The sequence below is a fragment of the Saccopteryx leptura genome, chromosome 2, assembly GCF_036850995.1.
Source record: "Saccopteryx leptura isolate mSacLep1 chromosome 2, mSacLep1_pri_phased_curated, whole genome shotgun sequence".
Classification (NCBI taxonomy): Eukaryota; Metazoa; Chordata; class Mammalia; order Chiroptera; family Emballonuridae; genus Saccopteryx; species Saccopteryx leptura.
The window spans coordinates 220,620,611-220,629,034 of NC_089504.1; the positions used below are offsets into that span (position 1 = coordinate 220,620,611).

At 44.1% G+C, this 8,424-nt stretch overlaps 1 protein-coding gene across 5 annotated transcripts in view; it reads right to left on the reverse strand.

The window, feature by feature from the left end:
• Positions 1–8,206, reverse strand: part of KCNJ15 (potassium inwardly rectifying channel subfamily J member 15) — a 52,086-nt gene extending 43,880 nt beyond the window's left edge. The window contains exons 1-2 of one of the 5 annotated variants that reach the window (XM_066370189.1): positions 7,792–8,206; positions 123–275 (exon numbers count right to left, since the gene is read on the reverse strand). The gene's annotated coding sequence lies outside the window, so the exon portion shown is untranslated. Of the gene's footprint in view, positions 1–118; positions 276–7,713; positions 7,733–7,791 lie in introns of those variants that run through there. The other 4 variants (XM_066370192.1, XM_066370188.1, XM_066370190.1 and 1 more) reach the window with 4 other exon arrangements.
• Between the last annotated feature and the right edge of the window lie 218 nt (positions 8,207–8,424).

Consider the following 8,424-nt stretch of genomic DNA (forward strand, 5'->3'; position numbering starts at 1 on the left):
CTTCTTTCCCCTGTTTTCTCCTCCAGGATCAAGCTCTGAGTGCACGCCCCCACACCGAGCTCTGTTGTCTCTGCACTTACTTCTCTGATTTATTCCAATTTCCTCCTCTCCAGAGCACTCGCCGTGTTTCCTACCTTCCCTCTGTGGGGTTCACACAGCCCACTATATTGTAGGTACGTGGTGCCACTTCTTCTCACTCATAAAAATATATCTCCATCCTTGATCACCCCAGGTAAGCGGTTCTAGCAGCTAGTCTTTCGCTTTGCAATGTTCGCCTAGGGAGAAAACGCACCAGGTAGGAGTTTGAGATATGTGTAATTTTCAAAACATGTCAGATGAAAAGTTCTGTGTTGTGTGTTCACAGGATGGGATGAATGTAGGTCATGATTCAACTGAAGGTGTAGTTGTAAGAAAAACTGTGCCTTCATGTGAATGCCTGTTGATTCGACAAGCATCACCTATAGATGGTTCCTGAATCAGGCCTGGCAGGGCAGGGTAGGGAGAGACAGCTCCAGAAGGTTCCTGGCCCGGTCCTGGTGGGTCATTGATGTTTCCCTGGTGCTGGTGCTAGATCCAAAGCTAAGCCACTAGAGAAAATTTATAATTTCACTTGTAGACAATTAAATTATACACATAGTGATGGAAAGAAAAATAAAGATCCCAAGAGGCAGAATAGAAACTGTCTTTTAAATTCATTACAAAATATGGCTCATGTATCAATAAAACTAGATTCAACAAATGCCTAATGGATTCCCAGGTTCAAACACAAAGCATATTGAAAATCTACATCCAATTCTGAAGCCAAAAACAAGATTCTGTTGCTGTGGGTCTGTACACATTTTGTTTGTGGTTCTTAAAAATAGATAAATGTATTTATATATAATTCAATAATTTTATCAAATTACCTTTTTGAGGCATACCTTTATTTTTCTTTTCTACCTACTTTTAATTCATATTGTATTTGTGTCAGAGAGAGTATCTGGATGTGTCTTTGTAAATTCACCTAAATCCTCTTTGGAATAAGATGGATTTAAAGAAACAAATTAATGAAAAGTAAATAAATTTGGAACCTGTTGGTGGCCACTTTGCAATCCCAAAGGCTGGACTGTCACCTGCAGGGATAACCAGGGTGACAAAGGTACAACTCACAGCCAAATGGGGCATAGACATCATAGCATGCTCTTCCTTGGAGCACATGACGCCTTGACACCCCACACCAATCACAGTCTGAAAAAGCGTCCCCAATGGGGTTGCATGAAATGTTAATCAGAGGAGTGACCTATAGTTGTAAGGGTGTAGGTGGACGTGGAGACAGTTCTGCGGTCCAACCTGGTTGTACAACTTGGAATTGAAAGTTAAAGGACGTCTTTGCTGCAGACTTTTCAATATGCTAATGATGACTGTGAAGTTCCAGGAGGGAACTACACTGCTGTGACGCTGACGGGTTTCCCCAACCTATCTAAGTACAGATCTTTCTTCTTGCAGAGCAAGAATGAAACAAAACTCTTCAGGACTCTTTGCTTGCCAACAGAATTTCCCAGAATAAATGATGCTGTACTGTCAAACTTGACAGTGTTTTAGAACTCTCTTTCTGCCTTCTGGCTCAGGGAGCCGCTCCTGCCCCTAGGCCCCTAAGACAGAAAGCATAGGGCCAGCATCTAAAGGGTCTCCCTGCAATTTCCCAGAAATTGAGTCATGAAGGCACTGGAGCCCTCGCCTCTCCTTCCCTTCCCAAGGCAGCACCCACAGTGGCCGGGGCAGGGGGTGTGCCAGAAGCTGGAACCCTGACTTTTGTTTGATCGTATATTCACAGCGTTCCTATTGCCAAGAATCCAGTCTTAAGACCTAATATCCAGCGCCTTTGTTTGAGTGTTGATAAGATCAATGTCACTATGACAGCACTTTTTTTAACCCTGTTTAGAGAAGGTCATTTTTTGAGAAACTTAATCTTCACTATGAACGTTAGATGAAAATTATAGATTTAAAATTTATTAAACAGAACAAACTATTAAAAATAAAACACCATTGAATTGTGACATTGTTGACATTGTACTATTCTCTCTAGGCCTAGCGTATGGATGTCCTGGGTTCGATCCCCAGTCAGGGCACACATGAGAAGTGATGTTCTGCTTCTTTCTCCCCACCACCTCCCCTTCCCTGCCTCTTCCTCTCTCGTAGCCAGTGGCTTGGTTGGTTCGAGTGTCAGCCCTGAGATCTGAGGATAGCTCAGTTGATTTGAGCATTGGCACCAGATGGGGTTTGTTGAGTGGATCTCAGTCAGGGCACATGCGGGAGTCTTTCTCACTAGCTACCCTCCTTTCACTAAAAAAAGAAAATATTCTGTAGACCTACATGGTCAGTTTCATCATGAATGTGTTGGCTGAATACACACTGATGATATTGTTGTCACTTGTATATATGTGTCTGTGATGAAGTGCATCATCTCTTTATATAGAAATTCTTTCCCTGGACTTTTGAAAATTTGAAGAAGTCAGGACAGGTCCTTAGTATTTGGAGAATTCTGGACAAAGGAGCCAGGCGTTTCGGGGCTCTCCTATTTTCATTAACTCCTAGCACGTATGTAGGGATGGGGTTGTTAGGAAGACTACAGATGATTCCAAATTTCATGACATTCAAAGCACAAGATGAACTTCAAATGTGTTCTTAGGGTAAGGATAGACGCAGAGAGTAACTCAGGAAGTGAGAACGCCAGATTGTGGGAGCTGCCCTTGTATTCTAGGATGGAGCAAGATATCCATCTGCAAATATTTGAAGATGTAAGCATCACTGAGTGAGCGCATTATGTGGCCTCGTGGGCACAAATTTAGCAAGCGTCCTTACTGAGAACTTACACAGTTAATTGCGATCAGAACCGGGGACAGCATTAGTAGAAACTGAGGGAAAGGAGGCTGTTTCTGGTCAGACATATAGATATTTCACTTGAGGAACAAACCCTCAGGTTCAAAGAGAAGCAGTTTCGCATGCATGACACATCATTCTAAGTTCTAGGCTCACAACTAGCATGATGGTCTTTTGGGTTTTAACTTGGGGCTTTTCAAATGGAAAAAGGTGAACCATGAAATGAGTGCGAACACTCCCAAGTGTAGAAAACGCAGAGCTCTCATAACCTCTTACCCATGGGCTCAGTGATGACCTAAAAGTTAAATGTGCAGGGAAAAAAAAATGACATTTCATGGCAACATGACAATGAAATAAGAAACGTCCTAGATTTCATCCAGAATCCAGATCAGTTTCCCATATATCACTCACTGGTCATTAAATATGTGTAAGCATGATTATTTGATATTTTTACTTATCATTTCTCAGAGTTACTCAGAGAGCAGTGAGCAGCTAAAATTTATATAAATTAATTCAACCATTCCTTCAAGAAACAAGTATGGGGCCTGTGTGATGTCTGACACAGAGCAGACTCGTTGTAAAGTCAATGCAACTCAAGCTACAGGCTCCTCATTTGCACCAGCCTTCTCCAAAGTTTTGCGCCTAACTTTGTGTCATGATGTTTCATTCGTTTTCCCGAGGAGGGCCCCCACGTTGTATAGTCTTCAAGCTCCATAAAATCTTAATCAGCCTATGGTGTGCGCACTGGAGAAACACACAAGAATTTCAGCCTGGGCCCAGGGCAACATCAACTGAAACCCAAACCCAGCTACCTGGTCCTCAACATTCCCTGAGAATCAGATCCCTGACTGAATGTTTCTCCTCTGAGCCACCCCTTTGTACTCCGATGACCCCACTTGACTCTGAGGACTAATGTGATCTGTGATTCCAGAAACATGGTCAGGCTCAAGATACCGTTTTTCTGAACTCAGAACCCAGGATGGGGTGTGAGAGGCCCATGCATTTCTGTAGCTATGGCCCAGCCATGCAAGAAACATCTGTCAGCTTAGTTTAATGCAAATCGTACACATCTAGATTTCTCTGAATCTGAGCTACCGGGTCATGGGGAAGAACAGAACAGAACTTACTCTGTTGCTGATTCATTCTGAAGTTTCCTCTAGGTCCTCTGTCCTGAAGTAGCACAGACACTCCCTTCTACTTGATTGCTTACTGTGATGTGTGTTTTCATACCAAGAGTCAAATCCTTGTTCTTGTGCACCTTCTGATACTGTGAACATAATCTGGCGACTCTGGTTCATCTCATCTCGTGACCAAAATGTCTGGAGTTTCGTGCTATAGAATTTTAGGTCTAGAAGCAAAGATTGCATTCTGGAATTAGGCTGCATGTGAACTTCTAGAGTCACATTGGATTGCAGTGAGTATGGGTTCCTCGATCCCTTTGCCAGTAAAGGTGCAATGCTCAATGAAGCAAATGCAGGTACGCAGACTCCTCATGAGCCTTTCTTTATGAAATAAACCTTTCTTTGTGGAATGAGCAGGAACCTTTTTGGTTAAAAAGCCAGGTAACATGATATGGATTTCTATGCAGACTCCAGCTGCGGTGCACTCAGCGGACACGACCACACCACAGTCTGAATCAATCCAGAGAACATTTTGCAGAGGGGATGCTATTTCTCACATAACTACTTTCTTGCCTTTTCTTTTGTCAGGAATGTCTATTTGCTCATTTTTTTTCCTTTCATTTCAACCAAGTAACACTTAGCAAATAAAACTTCCTTCCCAGAACTTTTTCTCTCTGTCTGTGCCTTTGTCTTCTGTTCTCCCTTTCAAAGTGGGAAGGCAGGCTTCCCTTTGTTCCTGTTCTTGGGGGAGGTCTGGCACTTCTGGGACTGCTCACTCTGGCCATAATTTCTTTCCCTGTCCATAAACCTGGTGCCAAGACACAGTGTAAGCAGCAGCAAAGCCAAGGATGTTGGGTCAGGTCTATCCCCTTCTATGGCACAGCATCCTTGAGGGACGCAGAGCAAGTTAACCTTCCTTGGTTCGTGTTGCTCTTCTGCTGTCCTGGTACCCAGTCCTGCCACATAGCCCACCCCTCCAATGGCATCAGGAACCCCACTCCCAAGGTGGCTGTTGGAGAAGAAGGAGAAGGGTGGGCAAGAGGGCAGGATGGATAATAACTTCTGCCTGGCGTGCTTCCTGCACTTACCCATTCATGAGCAACACACTCTATTTTGCAAGCATAAATGCTAATATTACTCTTGCCAGAGCTTCCTGACTATTTTGGGTGTAGGGTTATTTTTACATCAAAGAAGAATCGAAACAACATCTTTGGAGATACCCATTTACTCCAGTGGGAAGTGCTTGCAATTGTTATGGGAGAAAGACAGTGGCTGAATTACTTATACATTAAAGCCCGAAGGAAATGATTAGGGAGGTTTACTCGCCTTCCAGGTATCCCCAAACTATGTCCTGCGGGCCGCAACAGGCCCCCTGAGGCCATATATCTGCCCCCCCCCCCGCCGCACGTCTGGAAGGGGCACCTCTTTCATTGGTGCTCAGTGAGAGGAGCACTGTATGTGGCGGCCCTCCAATGGTCTGAGGGACAGTGAACTGGCCCCCTGTGTAAAAAGTTTGGGGACCCCTGCCAGGGGCTAGTTGTCGGCTACTGTACAGGGCTTATGGCTCTTTCTGTGGACTGTTACGGTGGTTCTGAGACTCTGCTGGGTTTGCCAGGCAAGTCCACTAACCACTCTGGACTCTGAAACCCTGTGTGAGAGGAAGCTGGTGGCCATTCCGTGTCTAACAGATGAGAAGGGGTGCAGCAGGAAAGGATATTTCGAGTACTTGACAGTTACTGATTAAGTCCGACAATGTTCGTTCGCCTCTCTTCAGTGCCTGCAGCCACATATTGGTGGTTCTCCTTGCCCCAACCAAGCATGTTGTTGTCACCAGGTATATAATTACACACGTGCGCACATGTGTGCCCACACACACCTTGAGACAAGAGAGGGCAGCCTTTTCCAGGTTCCCCCTCACAAGCGTGTGCTGAGCTCCGTGTGAGGCAGCCAACAGACCTGCTTTTGTTGGCTCCCCAGGACAGCTGGTGTGGGAAGGCGGGGGTCTTGCTCCCACTCTGTCCCCTTCAGGTAGGGCTGTCTGCACTGGTTAGAAGTGTGAAGGGAAGAAATCGGGGAAATAGCACTTTCTATAAAATGACCACAACTGTTGGAGGAAGGAAGGAGGAGTAAAAGAGAGGGAGGACTTTTTAAAACAAAACCTGTTTTCCTTAAGCAACCAGAGTCACAAAATTCAACTAGGTCTGCCGCTATAAAACCCCCAGACAACTTATGCATTTATTTTACTCAGAGAAGAAATGTCAGCTCCGTGATTTCATGAGCATTTTCTAAGATATGACCACAGGCAATTTGATGAAGCCCTTTCACTTCCCAACTTTTCGTGAAGACCTGCCCCGTGACCTCTGGGTCGCCGTGCCCTGCGTGGTAATTTATTATAGTCACAGCTAGGGAAGGAAGAAAACTGCTAAAAAAAAAAAGTCAAGCCCAGAAAAGAACTGCCCGGGAGCTGTGTGTGAGGTAAGTGCCCAGGGGTTCAAATGGGGTTCAAATGGAAGCCTCCTGATGTCTTGTTTTCATAAAAGGATGACATTTAAAAATGCATAATGGTTGACTCTCTTTTTATTTGAGACTTAGGACTATTTCAATTTGAGAAAAGTTTCCACCTGAGGCTATTGTTGATCATTACATATTTGTTTAAACATTTACCGGAGTAGACAAATTCGGATAGGATCTGGGGTAACAGCTGATTATGAGCGTGCATGTGACTTCCAGTTTTTCAGAAAAAGAACATTAAGAATCACTAGTAGTTTTTTTTTCCCCCAAGTCCTTCCTTTAGGGCAAGAAAAAAAAGATTAAGGTATTTTCCGATAAGAAGACATAAATCTTAGTGTTTGAACTGCGTGTAACAAGCTTTGGTCTTTACTTTTCCTAAGTTAAACATTGCATTTGTTCTATGTTTCTGAATCTGTGACTTTAATTGTGAGGTCAAGAAACATGCATTGAACAACAAATTCTTATTTCCTCCAGGCAGCTAAATGCGGAAGTGCAGAGAGGAGATTAAAAAAAAACAAACCACAAAACAAAAACTAGTTTCCCAGGAGCTATGTGGAAATTTCACCCAGTATAATTTTTATTAGCTGAGAATAGTCTGAAGGCACATGAAATCATATACAGATTACAAAGCGCATTTTCCGGGGGTCGCGAAGAGGGTTCCTAAGGTTTTCAAAGTCAGAACTGTTTACATTCCTTGTACCTACCACGGAAAACTTACATAACTTTTGTCTCGATAAGGATAGGTAACAGATTTTTAAATATTCCAGTGAGGTTTCACCTTACGGCAACATAAATTGATTTCTCCACCAACCAAGGAAAAATCAGTGCCGGAACGACCCAGAGAACTCTCCAAGATCACTGAAAATCAGCACCGAGCTCAACCAGACAGACAGCATGAGGGAGCAGCCCTCGGACAGAGAGCTCAGAGCAGTTCTCCCCCCTTGATCTAGATCACTTACACCCACAAAAAAAAAAAAAAAAGGAAAGAAAGAAAAGAAAAAGGAAAAAGGAAAAAAAAAACAAGACAACATCTGGATATTGTTTCACAGGCAAGAATAAAGCCCTTCTTTCCCCTTTTCTTTCTTTTTTCTTCCTTTTGCCCCCATCATTAAGTAAAAGCCCGTTTTTCCGCAGGCAAACAGCACTTGCATGTTCCCCCAGATAAGCCTGGGCGTCTCGAATGATTACAGGGAGTTTGCAAAGAATCACACTTTCTCATTACCTTGAGGAGAGAAGCCTCTCAGACACCTCTCCCATGTGCTGCCTGCTCAGGGCTGACACACGACTGTGCGGCTCTTACCTGCAAGGACGGACAGGGCAGCGTCCCTGCTCTGCTCCAGGTGAGCTTCTGTCGGGGCAAAGCCAGGATCAGTCCATGCAGGTCGCCTTGGGAAAGGTAGGTGTTTGGGTTTCCTCAGAATGGAGGAAACTCTCCGGCTGTTCACTGTCAGTCAAAAACGAGTCGGTACAAGTTTTAGTAGGATTTACCTGAAGGAACTGAGGAGAGAAAGAAAGAGATTGGAAGAGACTGGGCGGAAGGAGGGAGGGAGGGCTATGAGAGAGGGAGGGAAGGAAAGAAAGTGAGGGAGAGGGAGAGGGAGAGAGAGAGAGAGAGAGAGAGCAAGAGAAGAGTCCATGATGTCAGCAGTATGTCTTAAAAAAATCTACAGACCAGCAGAGATCTAATGGACACCCAGTTTTGTGCTTTTCAGACACCTGTATAAAGGAACACTGATACCCTTTTAAAGAATGCCAGTTAATCTTTGAAGAAACTTCTGTCACTTGTCTCAAAGCCTTTCTAAGGTCCCTTTGCCTAAATAAACTATACATAAATAACCAGAGTGGTTTTTTTTCTAACAAATTCTCCTTTTCCCCGAGTTCTCTCTCCCTGTGTGCTCTCCCCACTCCAAATGAATAGTAACAGAAATCCCTG